Here is a 23,019-nt window from a genome sequence, read left to right as displayed (position 1 = left end):
CACCTGCATGATTCCAGGGACCAGGTTTCCAGATCACTCCAGAGGGATGCCTGGATTCCACCCTACCTCTGGGTTTCCTGAGCTAGTAAATTTCTGTATGATCGAAGTCAGTTACTGAACGTTCTGACCTTTTTCTCGAGATGCCCCAACAGTGACAAGGATCACTGCTTATATGTGATGGTAGCCCAACCCCTGGGAGATGGCAGGGCTGGCACTCAGGTGGGGCTAAAACATGAAGCCTCTCTTGACCCTTGAATTGACACATATGAAGTGCTTTCTGCCCATGCCCATGCCATTCCCCTTCCCTCCACGCCCCCCCCCCCACACACACACAGGTGAGATGGGGTGAGAGGCCTCTGGTGAGCCTTTGGCTTGTCCTGTGACCAAGGACTGGCAAGAATAGTGGCAGGGGTGCTGGCCTCCCAGTAACCACCCTCATGCTACATAAAGACAGTGGAGGGCCTTGAACTCCCCAGGCCTCCATAGGGCTCCCTATTTCCTTGGGAGGGGAGTCAGGTGGAACATAAATAAGACAATTTATTCCAAGAAACTATCTCCCCTATTTACATTTAAATTGAATAATTTAAAACACCTTTACCCATTTCCATAAATTATCCCCCGTTGGACAGGCAGTCCAACTGCGTGGAGGGTGCCGTCCTGGGGAAAGGCCTAATTACATTCCCTGCTACATGGCTGAGGTGGGAGGGGAGGGGCTGGGGGTTAGGGAAGTAGAGGAGGGAGATGTTTGCCTTACAATTGGCAGGAAGGAGGAGGCAGCTAATAGGAAGGCGGAGGAAGCCCGGCAGACAGCAGTGCTGTGCATGGGCCATGAGAGCACACGAGGACAAACCTCTCTGGGAACATAGATCAAAGTGGTCACTGTGGCGGGGCTGAGAAACTGAGCTGTCTGCCTGCATGTCGATGGGCTCTCGGGAGTCCTCCTGGAGGCAAAGCCATCGGGCAAATCCGGCAGGGCATCTTGCGCCTGCGCCTTCTCCTGTCCCTGCAGAGTCAGGGCTCATGAAAGGAGCTCCTCTGCTCTAGCAGAGCAGTGGCCTCTAGGCTGGGTTGTCGGGCAAATCCGGCAGGGCAGCTTGCGCCTGCGCCTTCTCCTGTCCCTGCAGAGTCAGGGCTCATGAAAGGAGCTCCTCTGCTCTAGCAGAGCAGTGGCCTCTAGGCTGGGTTGTAGCCTCAAAACACACACACACACACACACACACACACACACACACACACACATACACACACACACTCCTCTCCATTGTCCCTTCCAGACCAGTCAGTGACTTTGTTTTCTCCTTGGGCTAGGCAGGCAGATCTAGATTCAGGTTTGAGAACTAGCTGTGTGACCTTGGGAAAACCACTCACCCTCTCTGAACCTGAGTCTCTTCAGGACCCTATGGCTGATCTCAGGTTGTGAAAATCTGATGAGATTGCCACAGGGCACAAAGCTCAGAACACATATCAGCTGCCTGTGGCCCAGGAGGTGATTCAGGGCTAGAGCGCAAGACTAACTCTTGTGATGGAGCAACATTCTAAGTCTCATCTCCTCTATTATTCATCTATAAATAAATTAATTTAAAAAACAGCAAAAGCTACAATGTCATTTCAAAAGGACAAAAAGTGCCAGCTGCTTTTTGGGTGGTCCATCCAGTGAAGGGGATCCTCCCAGCTACCCCACCTTTCTCAAAAACCTCATCAGCTTTTCACCTTCTGTCCCCTACAGTCATTGTCACAATGCTCAGTGTCCCCTGGGCAAGATGTTCAGGTTGGGTGTGGCTTGGAGGGAGGCCCAGGCTTCACCCCCAGATCCCTTACTTTCTTCTTTGGTAGCTGTAGGCAAGTGACTTAAGCTGTCTATGTGTGACGTCTGTGTGTGTGTGTGTGTGTGTGTGTGTGTGTGTGTGTGTGTTTCATTCTCTTCTTTTGTAGAAAGAGGTTCAAATCATACTTGTCTTACAGTGTTGTCAGAATCCCATGAGAACTAGTTTGGGCTAAATAACTGGTACGGTACACACAGGTGTCCCCCAACAACTGCCCTGCCAGAGTCTCCTGTGTGTGCGTGTGTTCACATATGTGTGTGCATACATGTGTGTGTGTGGGGGTGCTGCTCCAGCCACGGACTGCCTCTTTTCTACCCCGGACCTGCTGGAGCACTTAGACGAGACAGTTTCCATGCTGGAGGGCTCAGGCTGATGGGACAGTTACCCCCACCCCCCATCCCACCTCAGAAGCTCTCAGACTGTCTCAGGTTCTTCACCTCTTGAACCTGTCATTGTATATGAAGTGATGGCAAAGGCATTGCAGCTGTGTCTGTGGCTGCAGTGGAGCTAGTTTCCCTCTGTTGAGGTTTTCTGTGCCAGTTCAGTGGGCTCATGATCACCTGTTTCATTCAACAACAAGCATGTACAGTGTGCACAGTTGTCACTAAGCTGCATTATGAGCTAGTGTTTGGGCATCAGGGGCACCTCAAATGTCGACCCAGCAGCTTGGCAGGTGTCACAGTAGCACACTTGCATGCAGAGGTCCAGAGTTTGATCCCTGGCAACAGATGTGCCAGATCGTTACTCTGGTCCTCTCTCTGTCTCTTTCTCTTCCTTTGTCCCTCTCCTAAATAAACAAATTAACCTCTATAAAGCAGATCCAGGGTTGGGGGAGGTAGCATAGTGGTAATGCAAAATGTCTTTCATGCCAGAGGCAACCAAGATCCCAAGTTCAATGCTCAGCACCACCATAAGTCAGAACTTAGAGGAGGTCTGACAAAAGAACCAAGACAGTGACAACGATGACGACAACAATAATAACAACAATAACTCCTGCTCAGTGGGAAAAGTATTGGGCTCTGGAACACGAGGTCCTGAGTATCATCCATGGCATCGCATATGCCAGAGTGGTGTTCTGGTTCTCTCTTCCTTTTGCTCATAAATGAATGAATCATTCAATCTGGAAAAATCTATCCTCGCCTAGGTGTGCCTCTCTTCTTTTTAATGTTTATTTGATAGAGACAGAGAAATTGAGAGGGAAGGTGGGGCTAAAGAAAGACACTTGTGGCACTGCTTCACCACTTGTAAAACTTGCCCCCTACAGTTGGGAACTGGGGCTTGAACCCAGGTCCTTGCACATGGTAACGTGTGTACTGCCAGGTGCACCACTGCCCAGTCCCCTGATGTGCCTCTCATATATCATCTTGCTCACGTCAGCCCAGTCAAGGAAGGTCAGCTACCTAGCTTATTCAGACCTGGGCTGGGGAGGGGGGAGCCGGGGACAAAGGTCTGTGGTTCTCTTTCTGGGGATACCCTGAGTTATGGCTCACACACAACTAGTTGCTTGATTTTTTTTAAAGTTTTGTTTATTGGGAGTTGAGCGGTATAGTACAGTGGGCTAAGCGCAGGTGGTGCAAAGTGCAAGGACCAGTGTAAGGATCCCGGTTCGAGCCACCAGCTCCCCACCTGCAGGGAAGTCATTTCACAAGTGGTGAGGCAGGTCTGCAGGTGTCTTTCTCTTCCCTTCTCTGTCTTCCCTTTCTCTCTCCATTTCTCTCTGTCCTATCCAACAATAACATCAATAAAAACAACAATAACTACAACAACAAAACAACATGGGCAACAAAAGGGAGTAAAGTTTTATTTATTAATTTTTATTGTATCTTAAAAATTTTTTTAATTGGATAGAGACAGAGAAATTGAGAGAGGAGGGGAGATAGACACCTGAAGCCCTCCTTCAGCACTGGTGAAGCTTTTATCCCCGCAGGTGGGGACCAGGGGCTTGAACCTGTGTCCTTATACACTGTGAGCACTTTACTAGGTGCACCACCACTGGCCCCTAGTTGCTTGATTTTTGAATGTTTTTCCATTTTTTTTCTGGGTTCATGGTTTAGGTGGTTAAATTAGATGATCTCTAAGGCCATCAACAAGGTTTTTTTTTTTTTTTTTCCAGAACACTGATCAACTCTGGCTTTTGGTGGTATGGGGAATTGAACCTGGGACTTTGGAGCTTCAAGCATGACAGTCTGTTTGCATAACCATCATGCTATCGATCTCCACTATTTTGTTTTAAATATTGTTCTGGGGATTGAACCCACAGCTTTGTGTATGTGTTCTGCCATTGAACCACCTCCTTTGTACAATTTTTATTTTATATTTTTGGTAGAGGTGAAAGGAAAGACAACAAAACACCATCCATGGAGTTTCACCCATCTTTATCCTTGGTGCTCTCAAGCAGTGCTGGGGATCTATCCAGGGTCTCATACATGGGGCATGTATTCTACCCATTGAACAATCTCCCTGGCCCACACCAGTTTTTAATAGATGCATTTCTAGATCTAACCTGAGTCTCTCTTGCTGCATTTGAAACAAGGATTGTATCTCTGATAGTCTGTGAGTAAAATCGAATAAGTCCTAGAGTGCTATGTCTTTCAATCTCTTATGATGAGAGAGCTTTGGTGGGATAGTATTCTAATTAAATATTTAATGGGATGTGTCTGTCTATTAAAATCACTGACACTGCCTTGGGGATAGGTCTTTTTTGTGTTCTTATTTGCAGTTTGTCTGTAAACTGCTAGGCTGAGCCCAGCTGGAATCTCCCCACCCCCCAAACCACATGGGATCTAGGGATCAAAATGGATTGTCCAGAGGGCGAAGGAAAGCTTGGTTCTGAGCCTGTTCTTTCCACCCTCAGTTTCCAGAACCCATTATGATGTCTCAAGCTGGGTCCTGAAGAAGGGACTAGCTCCTGGTGTGTGTGGGGGGTGGGGGCGGGGCTGTTCTTTATTCTGCCTGCTTTCTGAGAGTGAGGGGAAGAGTGTGTTTTTTTCTCAGCGTTGATAAAAACCTGAAATGAGTGTTCATTAAGGGCTCCATTAAGAAGCCACCGTTATTCTTGGCATTCATTAGCGTTGCTGCTTACCACTAAATTGCCACGGCGGTGTTTCCCTGGGGCTGTGCAGGGACCTGCCCAGTGCTGGGGAGCCAGTCTTAAGCTAGTCCCTGACTGTCTGGACTAGCACCTCACTAGTGCATCTCCTTTACAGCCCTGTCTCCAGACAATTGCTCCTCAACCTCTGAGAGCCTCTTCCAGCAGTCCTTTAAGGAGTTGGTGGACTGAGATGAAAGTTCTCTTGTCTAACTATTCTTTTGGCTGTAATGTATGCTGATTTGAACCCTTACTTGGAGAGAGAAGAATGTCTGCATTCTTTCTACTGCTGAGTTCAGGCCCTATATTATTATTATTATTAATAATAATATTATTATTTATGTGGTGTTGGACATAGAACTTAGGACTTCTACCTTTAAACCATCTCCCCTACCTAATCAGAAAAAAAAATCATGAGAGTGGGAAAGAGAGAGAAAGAAAGGAATTACAAAGCTCTGTCCTGTCATCCATGGAGTTCTCATCCCGTCTTTATTGCTTTCAGTGGTGCTGGGGATTGAACCCTGGGCCTCATATACACAAGGCAGTGGAACCCTGCCTCCTCCCTGTATTCCAGTGGTAAAACATATCACTAGACATGGTATTTATGTGGGTAAGCTTATTTCTTAGTTCATGCTTGTTTCCAGCTCCATTGATGCTTCTCCTCCCTCTCTCTGATAGTCATTTTCACCCTTGTTCTCTCCAAGCTTCATCAGTATCCCCAGGCTTTTTCCTAGGAGCCTTGGTTGCCTGGTCTTTCCTCCCAAAGAACCAATTCATAGATATTAAATGTATATTATGTACCAGGCACTAGTACTTTCTAATTTAGTTAGCATCAGAATCCCAACAGATGGACTTTACTAGTAATATTTTTTAAAGATTTTATCTATTTATTAATGAGAAAGATAGGAGGAGAGAGAAAGAACCAGATATCACTCTGGCACATGTGCTGCTGGGGATCGAACTCAGGACCTCATGCTTGAGAGTCTAAAGCCTTATCACTGCTGGTAACATTTTTTTTAGTTGGATCATGGAGCATATTGATGTTTTGTTTCTCTCTCTCTCTCTCTTTTTGCTTCCAGGGTTATCGCCGGGGCTAGGTGCCTGCACTATGAATCCACTGCTCCTGGAGGCCATTTTTTTCATTTTATTGCTCTTGTTGTGCTTGCTGTAGTTGTTATTGCTGTTGTTGTTGTTGGACAGGACAGAGAGAAATGGAGAGAGGAGGGGAAGACAGAGGGGGAGAGAAAGAGAGACACCTGCAGACGTGCTTCACCACTTGTGACTCCCCTGTAGGTGGGGAGCTGGGGGCTCGAAACAGTATCCTTATGCTCACCCTTGCGCCTTGCACCATGTGTGCTTAGCCCGATGTGCACTGCCCAGCTCCCTACTGGTAACATTTTTAAATAAATAAATTAAAAAAATATCCCCAAAGGTGATCACACTGGTACTCAAAAGCACAATCAGAATCTAACCTAGCTCTGCGGACTTTTAGAAGGCACTTCCCCTTTCACCAAAGCATCTTCACTTAATTTCCCCTCCAGAGCTCCAGGTAATGATCAAGAAACCTCAGAAAGGATCTGGGATCCATTACCAGTGGATAGATGCCGATAAGACAAAAAAAATAATTTTTTCCCCTCCAGGGTTATCGATGGGGCTTGATGTCTGCACTACAAATCCACTGCTCCTGGAAGCCATTTTTGCCCTTTTGTTGCCCTTGTTGTTTATCATTGTTATTATTATTATTGTTGTTGCCATTGCTGCTATTGTTGTAGGATAGGACAGAGAGAAATCGAGAGAGAAGGGAAGACAGAGAAGGGGAGAGAAAGATAGACACCTGCAGACATGCTTCACTGCTTATGAAGTGACTCCTCTGCAGGTGGGGAGTCAGAAGCACGAACCGGGATCCTTGCACTAGTCTTTGCGCTTTGTGCCATGTGTACTTAGCCTGCTGCACTACTGTCTGACCTCCAGTTATTTTTTCTCATATGTCAGAAGTTTTACATCTGAGTCATTGTTTCTGCCCTCAATGTAATCCACTCAGAAAGTCTGATGGACACTCCAGTATCCATTAGTATGCCACACTTTCAAAGCACCTTTGGAACTCTGAGGGATATGATGTTAGAAACTGGACATTGTGTATCTTCTTTGGGGGGGTGAACTGTGTCTTTGGAAATACCCTAATATCATTTGAAATTAAGTCTAGAGAATAAAAGGCGGTAGCAAAATAGGTGATTCTGCTTGGGGCTAATAACCTTTAAAATATATATTTTACTGTGGTCTGGGAGGTGGCGCAGTGGATAAAGCAGCAGACTCTCAAGCATGAGGTCCTGAGTTCAATCCCCAGCAGCACATGTACCAGAGTGATGTCTGGCTCTTTCTCTCTCCTCCTATGTTTCTCATTAATAAATAAATAAAACTTAAAAAATATATATATATTTTACTTTAATGAGAGAGATATAGAGAAAAAGAGAAAGATAAAGAGAGGCACCCTAGAGCACTGTTCAGCTCTTATTTATAGTGGTGGTGGTGGGGGATTGAACTGGAGACTTTGGAGCCTCAGGCATGAAAGTCTTTTTGCATAACCATTACGCTACCCCCCCAACCTAATAAACTTTTAAAATATTTCTCAGTGAAGTGTAATGTAGATACTGACTGTTGTGTTGTATAGATTTGTGCTGTATACTGGCTTTTGTATTGTATAGATTTCTCAAAATTTTCAGCATCTTGACACCCAACATAAACCTTAAGTGACTATTTAATAGACTAGAGGTGGAGGTTGGGGGTGAGTGTGGGTACCAATATTTAAAATCCTAGAGACTCATGGTCTTACTTGCTTTGGGATCAGGAGAGTCAGGCTTCTCTCTGGTTGGGGCATCTATGGTGCCCAGTGTGACTTTATCTGGAAGATACAATAAAAGCAAATGTTTTCCTTTCTGTCTATCACAAAAGTGTGACCTAACCTTTCGCAAAAACAATTTCCTGTTTTCTTACGGGAGTCTATTTCTTTGCCTTAGCTGAACTATTCCACCGTCATTCTTGCTGTTAATCATTTCTTTCATTGAACTGAATCTTACCATTTTCAGTATTTTCACTGGCCCAAAGGAAGGAAGGAGAGGGGGCAGGACAGTTGCTTCTGGCAATGTCCTCACTACTGTCTTTCTCTTAAACTTGGTAAATCTCAGTAACATCTGATTGTCTTTGATATGATTTCACTTTCACCCACTTCTTTGAGCCTCTCAGGTGTCCCCTTTGCAAGATCCCAATGACTTGGGCTCTGCCTGCATTGATTTTCAGGTTTCAAGAATACTCACTTTTGGAAGCATCAACTCAGCACACCCTTCTTGTCTGTATTAGGCTGACTGTGAGGATGGGAAATGTGTGATAGACTGACAGCGAGGGATTATTGCTGTGGGCTGATACACGTCAATCTTTCCTCCCCTGCTTCCAGGGAGAACCCGTCTGGGGAAGTTATCGCTACAGGAAGTATGTATAATCACAGGGCTGCTGGAGTCAGATGCCCGTGCCTCTGCTACTTGAGACAAGCTTAGTGGAAACCTGAGGACATTTCCCCACCTCTCTGAGCTTCAGTTTATTTATTTATTTATTTATTTATTTATTTATTTATTTATTTATTTATTTGCCTCCAGGGTTATTGCCGGGGCTCAGTGCGAATCCACTGCTCTTGGAGGCCATTTTTTCCCTTTTGTTACCCTGGTTGTTTTACCATTGTTGTGGCTACTGTTATGCCCAGAAGTTCGAGTCCCAATCTCACGCAAAGACCAGAATCACATGCAATAGCAAGAGCCTTTTTTATCAAGCTTAAGCTTGGGCCACCAACACCCTTCCAAGCAAGGGGAAAGTCTACGATCCCAGTCATTTCTCATTCCACCTTTTTATAGTCATCACAGGGTGGGTACAGGTGGAAATATTTACGCAGAAGAAGGAACAGTTGGTTTCGGGTTAATGGCTGTTCTCAATATTTGGGGATTTTCTTTAACTTCACAGTTATTATTATCATTGTTATTGATGTTGTTGTTGTTGGATAGGACAGAGAGAAATGGAGATAGGAGGGGAAGACAGAGAGGTGGAGAGGAAGATAGGCATCTGCAGACCTGCTTCACCGCCTCTGAAGCGACTCCCCTGCAGGTGGGGAGCCAGGGGCTCAAACCAGGATCCTTACACCAGTCCTTGCGCTTTGTGCCACGTGTGCTTAACCTACTGCGCTACCGCCTGACCCCCTGAGCTTCAGTTTTGTCCTCTGTTAGGTGGGAACAAGTCTCTCTGGGGAGGTCATGAAGACCAAATGAGATGATTCATACAAAGAGCTTGGTTCGTGATGGGTACATAATCATTGCTCAGAAATGAGAGTCATTATTATGATTACCAACGTATTAGTGGCTGTGAGTGGGAGCTGTTTTTTGGTCAGAACTGACTGGTGGCAGAGGTGTGTGTGAGTGGAGGTGGAGGAGGGGAGGTGTGTGTGAGTGGAGGTGGAGGAGCTGTCTCTGGTCCTGACATAGTCTGTTGAAAAGCCATCTTGATGGAACCAGTGGATACTCATCGTCACCTTTCTTGTGTTAGGTAGACTCTCCAAACCCTAGAGGGTTCAGGCAAATTGAAGACCTTTTCTCCCAGGTGGTCTCATGTGTACTTGGGTAAGCATGTGTGGGTGACATGTCTCTGTCAGTGAGCCTGGGGCTGTCTCATGTACATGCAGACATTTAAAACAACTACTTACCATGTAAATGTGTATGTGATGGGAGGGTGAGTGGGGTGGGGCTGAAATGAAGGAGGGGTAATACTCACTCTGGGCAAGGTAGTTACCCAAGAAAACCCCCACCTGGACACAAGGGGAGGAGGGCCTCCCACAACTTTCTAGAGAGACAGAAAGGTACCCTGTCCTACACCCCTCCCTCTCCTGGCCCACCAGAGCAGAGTAAATCTGAGGCCAGAGCTGAGCTGCTCTCCTGCTGGGCACTCCAAACTAATTTTCTGGTACATTATACATGTGGCCTTTTGAACAATCAATGGCCTTAAATGCTGTTTGGTTCCTGCAGCCAAATTCAAGAGAAATAAGACATAATCCATCTGGCTGCTATGGCTGGATCAGGGAGGGAAGGAGAGAGAGAGTGAGAGGCTAGAGCTGCCCCTGGGGTGCTCTTGGTTTGGCTGGGGGAGGGTGAAGGAACTAGAGGACCTGCCCGTTTTTGAGAAGATGGGACTTTAAGAGATATTGATGGCTGGCTAATCATAGGCCCTTTTTTTTCAGTGAGTCCTACTCAGAACTGTCATTTCCTCCTGGAGTAAGCTCTAGTGGGGAAGGACCCAGATAAGGCTAAGGACAGGTTTGGTGGTGGGGGTGGGGAAGGGCATGCCCTGGTGTGGACTCATCCTTTTTTTCTTTTTCTTTTTTTTCCCTTTTGCCTCCACAGTTATTGCTAGGACTCAGTGCCAGCACTGCAAAGCCACTGCTTCTGGAGGCTATTTTTTCCCCCCATTTTTTTGCCCTTGTTGCTCTTGTTATTATTATTGTTGTTGTTGTTATTGATGTTGTTGTTCTTGGATAGGACAGAGAGAAATGGAGAGAGGAAGGGAAGACAAAGATGGGGAGAGAAAGACAGACACCTGCAGACCTACTTCACCACCTGTAACACAACTCCCCTGCTGTAACACAACTCCCCTCCACCCTTGAAATCCCTGTTCAAGGGTGGCTTGAACTGGGATTCTTACGCCGGTCCTTGTGCTTTGTGCCACCTGCGCTTAACCCACTGTGCTACCGCCCAACTCCCTGGATTCATCCTTGATGGAAGGGTCTGACTTGAGGCTCAGCCAGGGCTTAGATTTAGGGCACAGTCCTTTAGAAGCCCCAAGATGGCACTGAGCAGTAAGGCTCTGGAGACCCAGAAGAGGCATGTGTCTGCTTGGAGGAATCACACATGATGAGGATGGGCAGCATGGTCCCTCCAGGCCCATGTCTCAACTGACTGCAGGCCATACCCTGGGGCTCAGCTGCTGTACTTGGGGGGAAATGGGGCTGGGGAGGCAGAATAGACCTTTCTATGAAACTGCTCTGCGCAGGAGGAGGGGACACAGACTCAGCCTCCTGCAGAGTCTAGGGTGTAACTTCTAGAAGGACAGCCAGCCAGCAGCTCAGATCTCTCTGCTACCTCTGACAGCCCAACCCAGGGGGCTGAAGGCCAGGAACCCCCTAGAAGGACTCTATGTCTCTCTTACCCTCCAGTTTGTGCTCTATTCAGAGGCATGACTAGAATGGGCTTAGATATTTGGTCCAGGACTCAGTTTCCCTGTGTCGTTCTAGGAATGCCACTGCCTAGCCAAGATCAAGGGGGGTGGGGGGACACGGATCTCTGCCAGACTCAGGGGCTTGGGCCACTTTCCTGGTGATGGGATGCCTGGGGGAGTGACATAATCGTGTAGCAGTCCCAGATGTGTGAGGAGGGGTGAGGGAACACATCTTTCCCAAGGGCTGTATGGGAGTGGCTCCCTGGGGAAGGTATGTAGGTGGAGGGGGAGGGAGGGGACCTCCCCAGCCCTGCCCTGCACCTGGCTCTGAGGAACGGCACCCACCCTCACTGCCTGCCACCAAACATAGCCACCTGCCCAGGTTGCTGAGGGTACTGCACCTGAGATAGGTGACGCCTCAACCCCTAGGGAAGGGGGGGGAGGAGAAGGGTGGGCGGTAAGGCTAATCAGGGGCCCATCAGGGTGCCAGGCAGAGGAGTCACTGGCAGAAGATAGAGAACCTGGGGGTGGCTGCTTCCCAGGTGCAGAGGGGATCACAGGATGGGCAGCCCAGGGAGGAGGAAGGTAATGGAAAGGGGTGAGAAGCATGGCTCAGCATTTGCTCTGGTCACTGGGGATCTCCAGGCTGCTCAGAATCAGGGTCTGTGGCACCCCTGCAAGGACTGGCCTGCCTGCCGTGCTCAGCGAGACCACAGCTCCCAGCTGGGATGAGGCAGCTCAGCCTTTGCTGCCGCCGTGACAATCCACTGATGGCAGCCTCTCTGTGGCAAGGGCAGGGCCTGTGCACGGCTTGGTGGGTAATTATGCTGAGAGCGTGTTCTGTGGAGATGCAGGGCTTGTCTGACAAGATACACGCTTGTTCTGCCACCGAGACAACCAGGGAGCTGAGCTGAGAGTCCTGGGGCTGGAGGTGACGTCACCGCTTGGGGAGCCCATCATGGATAATAAGCTGCTGATCCCAAGGGACACGTCCAGTCAGGTGTCCCTGTTCCTGGCCAGGGGAAGGAGAGCCAGAGGGGGCTGGGCCGGAGGGCCCCTGAAGTAGGGGGCTGGAGTTTATGGTAACAACTATGACAAGAGCTTACTGTTACTTGTTATAACAGCAGAGGCTCCTAATGTTCACCAGGTCCTTAGGGTGTCCAGGCACCGTCACTATAACCCTTTAATGTAGTGACCTGTCTTTGCCTCTGTCTGAATGATGACTGAATGAGACCCAAGAACGTTAATGGCTGGGTCAAGATCACAGGTCAGATCAAGAAACCAGGGTGCAGAGCCAGGCTTCTGACTTGCTCAGAACTCCGTCTTGCTCTCCAAGAGACCCTAGCCTCATCATACCAGGGGCCCCAGGGTGGGAGTGGAGAGGATGACATGCCAGGGAGAAGAAACCCCCCCCACCCCCTGCCTCCTGTGACAGGACAGGCCACCAAACGAGGGGGCTGGGATGCTTTGAAGGTGTGGGAACACAGGAGACAGGTTGCATTCCCACCATGCTCTCTGGAAGGAGGCAGTGACACTGATTGCCATCTGCATGTGCTGGTTTGGTTTAAATGACACCGCATGACAAGCAACACTTTCAATGTGGGGTACACGTGAATATTGTGCCAATGAACACTTTGTGGGTTCTGCACTGGAAGACTGGGAACTCAGACAAGATTATATTATCACTATATTTCAGTAGGACTGGGGCAAAGCAGGGAGCACTTCCTGGAGGCAGTTCTGTGTGGAGTCTGGAAGGAAGGAAAGGTCAGATACCATCAAAGCTAAATTGGAGGTCCTGGGACAAAGGGGTGGAAGTTTGGGATGGTGAGCATGTTTTATTGCTTTATCAGTTATTGAGAGAACATCACTGATAGATGCATTTCTGGGGGTGGAACTCAGAATCTCAGTCTTGAGAGTGCAGTGCCCTGTTCACTGTACCACCTCCCAGGCTGCAGTGGTAAACCTGTTATCCTGCATGGGCCTAGAAATGTGTGTGTGGGGGGGGCAGCAGGGATGAGGGGCCAGTGGGGGTAGCTGGTGGGTGGGATAGAAGGTCTGAGGTGAATTTCACAAGCTAGAAATCAAGGTGCCCCGGATGATTAGAAGGGAAGGAGGACAATGGGGAGAGGGTGGAATGGTTTGTCAGGCTGTATGTGATGTGCAGGTCGGATGGGGAAGAGAGGAGGGGAGAGGGAGCGCTCCAGACTAAACAGCCCACCGCTCTGGCTTGCAAGTCTAGCCATTGGCTTTGGAACCAGAATTCTCTGCATGGCCACAGGGCTCTAGGCTCCAGCATGTCCTGACCTGGCCTGGTTGCTGGCGGCTCCCACGGTCCATTGCTCTGCCCGACACTGCCTTCCTCCCCTCAGCCAGGACCCAGTCCTGCCTCGACAGGATGCCAGTTCAATGCTGGGTTCTGCCTCGGGCTCTGAGAAAAATCTTGCTGCTCTGGGAAGGTGCCCCGCTGCTCCTTCTGTTCTGCTCAGGGGTGATTGATGGCTGCGGGTAGGTGGGTGGCAGCCTGCTCTGATGGTAGGGGTGGGTAGGAAGCATTTTCTGGACTAGTGAAAGGGCTAGAAACTGGGGAGATGCCCCAGATGCCCTAAAGGGGCTTCCAGATGAGTGATGGGTGGTGGAGCCAGGACATGCTCCTTCTGAGCCAGAAGAAAGAAACGTCGTTCTAACTGCCTGGTTGCCTTCTCAAACCATGCTGATGCAGGACCCAGGTCTTTTCATGGGGAAACTGAGATCCAGAGATGAATGAAGAGGTTTGTCTTTTTTAAAGAGTCTCTACTCCATGACTTCTGCTACCAAATGTTTTCTCCTAACCAAGCACCTACTTCTCTCTGGGACTCCCAAGGCATAATGGGAGGAATGTGTTTTTTCTCACCCTGTCTCCCTGTACTAGGCCTTCCTTGGGGATTTTAAAGGGACAAATCCTTTTCTCAAGATGGGGAGGTGGGTGGGGGCAACCAGGAGCTGTAGGCACCTGTAAAACCAATTTAAAAATCAGTCTAGCCCACCAGCTCCCAAAGGAACCAAAGGGAGTTATAGAGTAACTCAAAAGCAGACACTAATGGAGGAGAAAAGAAATGTAGTTACATATTCATCAGCTTTTAAATATTCATGAGGATTGTAAAGCAGATTAATTTTCATGCCTCATTTCTCCTGTGGTTCCCGCTGTCCATATTTTACCGCCGCAGCAGAAGGTAAAGGAGCTATGGATCACTTGGCCACTGCCCTCGCCATCACTTAAGGAGCACTGTGTGCGCGCGTGTGTGAGAGTGTGTGTGTGTGATCAGGAGAGCCGTCCTTCCTCTCCTGAGGGCTGATGGGTCTCTTGGCCAGGTGAGGATAGTGTGAGGACAGGTCACAGGTGTGGTCTTTGAGGACAGAAGCCAGTAGTGGAGGGAGAACCTGGAGGTGTCTGCAGAAGAAAGGATGGTATCCAGTGGAGAGGACTCTGGGGGCATCAAGTTAATATCTGGGCTCTCCTGGGTGCAGAGATGAAAGGACCTGCACTAGAGTCCCAAAATACTTTCACCTCCATTATCCTAAGGGGAGATGGTGCTCAGAGATGAGTGAGGAAGGTAGGGAGGAGAGGAGAGGATGGGCGTGGGGGTGGGAGGAAGGAGAGCTTCAGAGTGAGGGAAGGAACATGGCCTGAGAGAAGACTGGGGAAGAGTTTGTTCCATGAGGAGGATCTGAGAACAAAGACACAGAAAAACAGAGAGGGAGAAAGAGAGAGAGAGAGAGCGAGCAAGCAACCAGAGCAATGCTCTGGCACATGTGACTCTGGGGATCAAACTGAGAACCTCAGACATGCAAGTTTAATGCTCTGTGAGTTGTTATTTTCCCCAGCTAAGACTCTCATGTAAAAAAAAATGACTGAGGGTCAGGCAATGGCACACCTGGCTAAGCGCACACATTACAGTGCATAAGGACCCAGGTTCAAGCCCCTGGTCCCCATCTGCAGGGGAAAAACTTCACAAGTGGTTGAAGTAGGGCTGCAGGTGTCTGTCTGCTTCCCTCTTTACCCCCCCACTCAATTTCACTCGGTCTCTATGCAATTATTAATAAATAAATGAAAATATTTTTAAAAAGATTTATTTACTTATTGAAGAGGGGGGGAGAGAGAGAACCATTCTGGGACATATAGTGCCAAGGATCAAACTCAGGACTTGGTGCTTGCAAATCCTGTGTTTTCCCACAGTGTCACCTCCTGGATGCCTGGAAGGGCCTTCTGATCCCAGGACTCTTCTCTTCGAGGGGAGTGGGGTACTGTTTCCCTGGATCATACCAGCCTACAAGGCAGAACGATGGAGACCCAGAGGGGTCCCTGCACCAGGGTATCACAGGGAAGTACAGCCCATAAGTGTCATAGTCAGAGGAGCAAAGAGAGGAAATTGGACAAAACATATGAGATGACCATTGAAGACAGTGGACAATAGGCAGCAGAGGAGGGTCATCACTGAAAGGTGACCCCATGATGAATGAATGGTCTGGGGTGCCACAAAGGGAACATCTCCAGGTCAAGGCACAGGGGCGGGGTCCCTAACAGAGCTCAGGTGGTGGGTGGATCGGCAGAAATTGGAACTGTGGAAGTCAGAGTTGTGAGGAAGCCTACCTGAGAGGAGAGAGAGCTACACGTGGAGAGCTCTGGAAAGAAGGCTCCAGGAAACTGAACGTTAATACGTGCATTACCAGGGTGAAACACCACAGGACTGGGGACAGAAGTGCCAGGAAATAGTAGAGCAAGCAACTCCTGAGTTCAGGGAAGGCTGGGAATGTTCAGGTCACCTGCAGCGGGAGTGGAGAGTTTGTAGGGGGTGGAGTAGTGAGTTGTCAGAGGTTTGTAACTGAGCTTGAGTCCCAAGGCTGTCCTGAATCCATTCCAGCAGCTTATAAATGAGTCTTTTTAAAATTATTTTTATTATTTTTTATTATATTTCTTTATTGGATAGAGACAGCCAGAAATTGAGAGGGAAGGGGAAAATAGAGAAGGGAGAGAGACAGAGAGACACCTGCAGCTCTACTTCACCACTTGTGAAGCTTTTTCCCCTGTGGGTGGGGACCAGGGGCTTGGACTTGGGTCCTTGCACACTGTAATGTGTGCATTCAACCAAGTGCACACCACCTGGCCCATTAGAAAATATTTTAATTAATTAATTTTTAAACCAGAGCACTGCTCAGTTGTGGCTTATTGGTGGTTCTGGGGACTAAATCTCGGAGCTCAAAGCTGAGCCTCAGTCACAAAAATCATTTGCATAACCATTATGCTATCTCCCTGGCCCTATAAACACACTTTATTATTTATTTATTTATTTATTTATTTTTAAATAGTGCAGACTGTGGAATCATATTTATTGAATGCTTTATAGCTGAAGTCTGTGTAATGATGACTTCTAGACCTTTTCTTCCTCTCTCTCTCTCTCTCTTTTTTTTTTTTTTTTTTTTTACCAGAGCACTGCTCAGCTTTGGCTTATGTTGATGCTGGGGATTGAACCTGGGACCTTGGAGCCTCAAGCATGAGAGTCTCTTTGCATAGCCATTATGTTATCTACCCCCATCATATAAATAGGTTTTTAGAAAGGCCACAGTGATTCCAAGTAATTGTGAGTTAGAACAAAGTCCAATGTTCTTTAGGGGATTACAACAAAATCCAGAGCCCAAAAACACAAAATTCACAAGACTTGCCACCCAATAAAATGAGCCGAGCCGACATGCCAAGAAGCACGGACATCTGAAGGCTTCCTGGAAGGGCTACCACTCCTTCTGGGCTTTGAAGGCTGGCTGAAGTATGGACTGGCAGGACTAGAGGAACAGGCACATTGGACAAAATGGTATCTTCTTGGGCTCTTTCACATCTTGTTTCCTTTTCTGAGCCCAGAAGCTCCCATCTTCTCTTAGTAGCCTGTCAGCTCTTGGTAGGGCCTGGCTGTCAGGTGTGGGTTCTGAAGGCGCCTGGCTCCAGGCCCTTCGCTGCAAACCTGTGACCAAACAGCACTATTAGCTCCACTTCTCTGGGCTCCACCCAGAGGAGCAGAGCCTTCACTGGCCACTTGTGGTCAGAGGACGGATTCAGAACCCAGCCAGCAGAGCAGGCTTGAACCCAGACTAATACTTAGCCTCTTTGGCCCTCAGCCCCCCTCAACTATTTCTGATGCCTAGCTTAGCATCCTGTTGGGAAGCCCCCATCTGGTTTGGTGGGAGTCTGATCAATGTGTCATTTCTTTCCTTTTCAGTGTTGGGTGTTGGACCTAGGACCTTATACATACGGAGCATGTGTTCTACAGCCAAGGAACATGCCTGGCCTCTGGATGTCTCATTTTTCAGCTTTCATCTCTTTCTTGCTGTCTCCTCATCCTTCATTTGGGGTACAAGATGGCTGAATTTATGTATGTATGTATGTATGTGTGTGTGTGTGTGTGTGTATGTATGTATGTATGTATTTATTTTACCTCCAGGGTTATTGCTGGGGCTTAGTGCTGGCACTATGAATCCACTACTCCTGGCAGCCATAACCCCCCCCCCATTTTATTGGATAGGACAGAGAGAAATTAAGAGGGGAGGGAGAGATAGAGAGAGAGAGAGAGACCTGCAGACCTGCTTCACTGCTTGTGAAGTGTCCCCCCATAGGTGGGGAGCTGGCTTGAACCCCGATACCTGGGTTGAACCCAGGTACTTGCACTTCATACTATGTGTGCTTAACCAGGTGTGCTACTGCCTGGCCCCCAGTGATTGACTGCTTTAAAAAATGGCGGCATTTTCCTCTGGGCTGCTCTCACCTGACCTTGGGGTCACTTTGGGGAGCAGAGCATGTATGCAAATGGGGCCAGGCTGGGAGATGATGCTGGCACTTCAGGTGAACTGGGTGGAGATCAGTGTGACTTTCTAGAGACAATCGTATCACTGCATGAAGTGTGAGAATGGTTGGTCAGGAGGGTTCCCCCAGGTGGGAGGCTGGATAGAAGAGTGTGAGCAGCTCTGATGAGGGATTGGAGGTGATGGTGTGCCCTCCTGGCCTCCCACCTTCCCGGGTCTGCCACCTGCCCTGGGAGGACCTGCCACCTGAGGCCAGCTGCTGCTTCCTCTTCCTCACAAGCAGGTATAGGTGATGCTGGGGTGAGCTCATGGTTCCCCAGGGCTGGAACCACTGGAACCACTCCCTGAAGCCCCAAGTCCCAGGTGAGCAGAGTCTGAAAATGCTTAGAAGAGGGCACTGTTGTTAAAATTTTCGAAGGCTCCTGCCGGCCGGTCTAGCTTCACGGGCGGGTAACAGAGACATGGAGACAACGGCTGGGCAGGGAAGCTGTATTTCTTTATTCAGGAACAATGATTCATAAACTAAGACAAACTAATCACCAAACAGAACTCGGCTGTCTCTTTGTGGTGGCGCAAGCACTCTCTCTTTCTCTGGAACTCAAGAACTCTCCAACTCTGGGACTCTCTAACTCTGTCACTCTGGAACTCTGGCGGGGTCCCTAGGGGCGGGGCCAAGTGGGCCCGCGAAATTAACTGGACTGATCTAATTCTCTTGGCGGGGGAGAACTAGAACCCAATGTAAAGCATACAACAGGGCAGCACTATGGGGTACCTGGAGCCCTGACTTTGGTGCCAGGGGGCTGAATTCCATTTCTGATGCTGGACAAGTTTCTTAATCTCTAGCTTCACTGTCTTTATCTTATCTTCTAAGGAGAGAGAACTGCTCTCACCACCTCCATCTGGGGGTGGTAGGCACTGGAGGAGTGGTAGGTGTTATTAGTATTATTATTCTGCTGCTGCTGTTGTTGTTGGCAGGCCTGCTGGGAATTGGAAACTGCACCCTCACAACCCACCCTGGCTCCCTCTCTCACTCCCCGCTCCAGCAGCTTGTGCTAAACCCGTGTCCTGACCCTTGTCCTGGATCTTTGTCTGACCGCCCCCAGAGGGACCCATTGGCTCCTTAATTGCAATTCTCTTGCTCAGCAAAGTCATCAGCACCTAATGTCCCATGTCATTGCTGGTTCTCTGCCCGCAGACACCTCATTCCTGGGAGCTGCTTAGCCACCCAGGGCAGCTCCATCTGGTCAAGAGCAGCCAAGATGAGGGTAGGTGGGGGGGAAAAGGGGGCGTGGTAGGGTAGGGCCAGCATCCTTCAATGATGTGTAGTTATCAGTTGGCTTACAACTAATTTAATATCAGAAGGAAGAGGCCCTTGTGATTATCACTGGGATTTCCACTTGGTGCCTTTGTCTGCATCCCCTCCAAACCACAGGGCTACCTTTGATTCCTGACTCCAGAACCCTGCCCATCTCCTCTCTGTAGTGCAGGCCCCAGAACCCAGAGAGAAGCCAAGGGACTCCCCCTCCTCACCCCCATAGCTCTGACCTTGAGGTTTTCAAGGTCAGACCCAGCATGAAATCAGGACTGGGAGGTGAACTTAGAGGAAGACTGGGGATCCAGTAGGGACAGGTCCAGGGGGAGTTTGTCCCCAGTGCCTGAGTTCCCATGTCCCCTCCCAAGCTCCCACCCCTAGCTCTAAAAAAGTATTCACCCAGGCGCACAGGGTGCACCTCGTTAGCAGTTCTTGTCCAAGCCTGGCACTCGAGTGTCTTTTGATGCCCTATATGGACACACACATGTGTAAAACTCGCCACACCCACCAGCCAACTTCCAGTGCCGTTACAACAGAAACTCCTCAACCTACCTCCACTCTCCCTCTTTCCATTCCCTCCCACAATCACCAGTTTTCATGAGTCTAAGAGTCAGTTTGTTGCTGCTGCTGCTGTTGGTTATAACAAGTTCATTTGCCTTAGTTACTTACATGTCAGATATAAATGAAACCATCCCAGTGTTGTCTTTCATTTATTTCATTTAGCACAGTCATTCTAGTTCCACCCATTTTGTCCCAAAAGGCACAATGTTATCTCCCTCTCTCTCTTTGTCTGGGGAGACTCAAGGGACTCTTGCCCTCAGCTGGCATAGCCCCAGGATTGTCTAAGGTCTCCATCCTTTTTGATGACTAAGTAATATTCCATTAAAAATCTATTCCATAATTTCTTTATCTAGTCATCTGTCATGAGGTATTTAGGTGGCTTCCATGTTTTGGCTATGGTGAATAGTGCTGATGTGAATACAAGGGTGCAGATAGCCTTTGGAATTAGTGTTTTCCTGTGCTTCAGATAAATTACTCAGCAGACTATTCAAACAATAGACTTTGTTCACAGGGAGCCCAGAGGCTCCCAAGGCCTAAGAAGGAGCTCAGACAGAGTCTCTCCTAGGGAAGGGAGGAGGGGCCTTCTGAATGGGGATCCTGGCCTGCTCACCTCCCCAGCTTCTGGCCAGCTGCCTGCCACCACCACTCCCCCTCCACGCCCAGGCTCCAGGGCATGTGTCTCCTTACTCTGATCCCAGGAAGAGACACAAACCCCTTTGCTGGTTCCTCTCCGTATGGCTGGGATCTGCTGGCATTTTCACAAAGGACTTCATAAATAATAAGGGAGAACAAAAGGGAAGTAATTATAGAAAAATACAAACAGCCTGAAAATAGTCAAGTTTCTAAAGTACAGCTTTCCCAGCCTCAGATAACCACCCTGGAGCCCAAGAGACTGGCCTGCCTCTCCAGCAGCCCCAGGCCAGGGCTCCAGCCTTGGCAAACCAGCCTGTGAAGCCCAAGCCCACTGCCCTGCACTTGCAGTCTCCTGCCTGAATATTTGCCTGGGCCTCAGCAGGCCACCTAAGCTGGACCGTTTGCTGCACTGAAGACCTCATCCAAGGTTTCATTCAAGTCGGGGCCTCAGCCACCTCCACGGCATTCAATGAGACAGGCCAAGCCCCTCTCCACTCCAGCTCTGCCTAGAATAGGTGCCTGAGCCCATCAGCATTCTCTGTAGCACAGGGAGGGACTGAGACCTAGAAACTAGATCTTCGTGCACACTCTCTACTGCAAATGGATTTGGGAGCAGTGGCAGGCCTTCAGGGGTTCTGAGGTCTGCCCAGCTATGCCAGGAGAAGGAGGAGGCAAGTTGACAAGGGAGCCCTAACTTCTGCTTTTCTACACCTGATCCAGTTCTGACTAGGACTTGATGGCAGGCCAGCCTTGGCCTCTAGAAGATTCTTCAGTGTCCTTGGCCTCTAGAAGATTCTCCTGTGTCCTTTTAAAGTAAATACTTCCTTTTATTTAAATGCTGGCTTCTTGGGTCAAGGTAATCAGACTTGCATACCTGAGCCCCAGAATCTTATGACTTGATCCTCTGGCACCTCCTTTTTGGGGATTTTATCTGGACTTTTGTACTAGTTCATTTCTCCAATGTTTCTTCTTGGTTTAACCATTGTATTTGGTGTAATATGAGGTCCCTCTCTCAGTGCTTTTCAGCCCACTAATTTCACTTGCCTGGATTGGCTTGTGTCTAAATAAGGTAGTAAAAGTTCAAAGTTTTGGAAATTAATAGTTGTTTTAATGTTATCTCAATTCCTGAGGTGAAGCACACTGGCTGTTAAGCCCTCTTATCTTCTTTATCTTCCCCTGCTATGGGATCCTGAGGCCTTTTTACCTATGAGTAGATTGTTTATCTTAGTCACTCACTCCTGACCAAGAGAAAAACAGGGTGGGGGGATAGATAGCACAGTGGCTATACAAAGCGACTCCTATGCCCCAAGGGTCCAAAGTTCTGGACCCAATTCTGGTCTCAACCCCTAGCTGAAGCTGTACTCTGTGGCCCTGAGTTTCTGAATAAATCCTGATTTCTAAGGGAATTATTCACCCTTTTTCCTAATTTACTATGAGAACAATGTGAAAAGCCTCCTACTCTAGAGCTGTACCTTCTGACCAGTGGGAGTGTAGATTTTCTCCTGAGTCACCTGGCCAGCTCTCCACGTCAGCATACTGCCCCCTCATGTCAATAGAAGTCTTCCTTGCTGCTGTTCCAGCCCCTGAGGAACAATAGCAGTGGAGACCCACAGTTGCAAATTGGTGAGGCTTAGGTTCTCCTCCCTTCAGCAGTCTTTGTTGATAAAATCCAGACCAGAGGTGGCAGACTCTTTGACTGGTTCTAGCCATGCCTGAGTAGGTACAGACTTTTAGCCCCAGGAATCTCTCCTTAATTCCCTCTGTCTATGAGCCACACTCATTTGTACTCATCTGTGGCTTGGTGGGTTCCTGGAGTGATCCTAGTGTGATCTTGTTACTTTCTCAAGTGATCCTCTTTGCTCCCCCTGGCACTTCCTGAACTGCAGAGAAGTTCCTTAGGAAAGAGTGAGGAGGAGAAACCCTTGTAGGGTGTGGAGAACCTGGGAGCCTGGAACTGAGGCAAGGCCAGCAGGAGTGATGCTTTAGAATATTGTTTCTCAGGGCTGGCAAAATAGCTAACTTGGATAGTGTGTGCTTTGCCGTGGGCCTAGCCCAGGTTTAAGCCTGCCCCCCATGACATTAAAGACTGCTTTGGTGTTGTGGTCTCTTTTGCTCTCTATCTCTCTCCCTCCCTCTCTCTCTTCTCTCTCTCTCTCCTTCTCTGTCTCTTAAAAAGAATCCTTCTTCCTCCTTATAAGCAATGCAAATTTGCCAGTGACCATATCTCCCTTCCCTGTTGCATTCCAGCTTTTGACCAGCCCTCTGGCCCCTCTCCTGCTCCAGTGGGGGTTCAAGTCTGAGCCCAGGTCAGCTGCTATGTAAGTTCAGATGAATGGACCTTTCTCCCCTCACCAGAACTCATTATTATTATTATTGTTATTTTGCCTCCAGGTTATCATTGGGGCTTGGTACCAGCATTACAAATCCACTGCTCCTGGCAGCCATATTCCCCCCCCCCTTTTATTGGGTATGACAGAGAAATTGAGAGAGGAGGGGGAGAGAGAAAGATAGACACCTGCAGGTCTGCTTCACCG

At 48.6% G+C, this 23,019-nt stretch overlaps 1 long non-coding RNA gene across 1 annotated transcript; it reads left to right on the top strand.

Annotated features, from left to right (window-relative positions):
• Positions 1-16,804: 16,804 nt before the first annotated feature.
• LOC132534908 (uncharacterized) lies at positions 16,805-17,551 on the top strand. Its single transcript, XR_009546666.1, has 2 exons — positions 16,805-16,997; positions 17,400-17,551. It is a non-coding gene; the product is annotated as an uncharacterized LOC132534908 (long non-coding RNA).
• Positions 17,552-23,019: the final 5,468 nt, after the last annotated feature.

Source organism: Erinaceus europaeus, chromosome 20 (genome assembly GCF_950295315.1).
Source record: "Erinaceus europaeus chromosome 20, mEriEur2.1, whole genome shotgun sequence".
Taxonomy (NCBI): domain Eukaryota; kingdom Metazoa; phylum Chordata; class Mammalia; order Eulipotyphla; family Erinaceidae; genus Erinaceus; species Erinaceus europaeus.
This window is presented reverse-complemented; position numbering and strand designations above follow the sequence as displayed.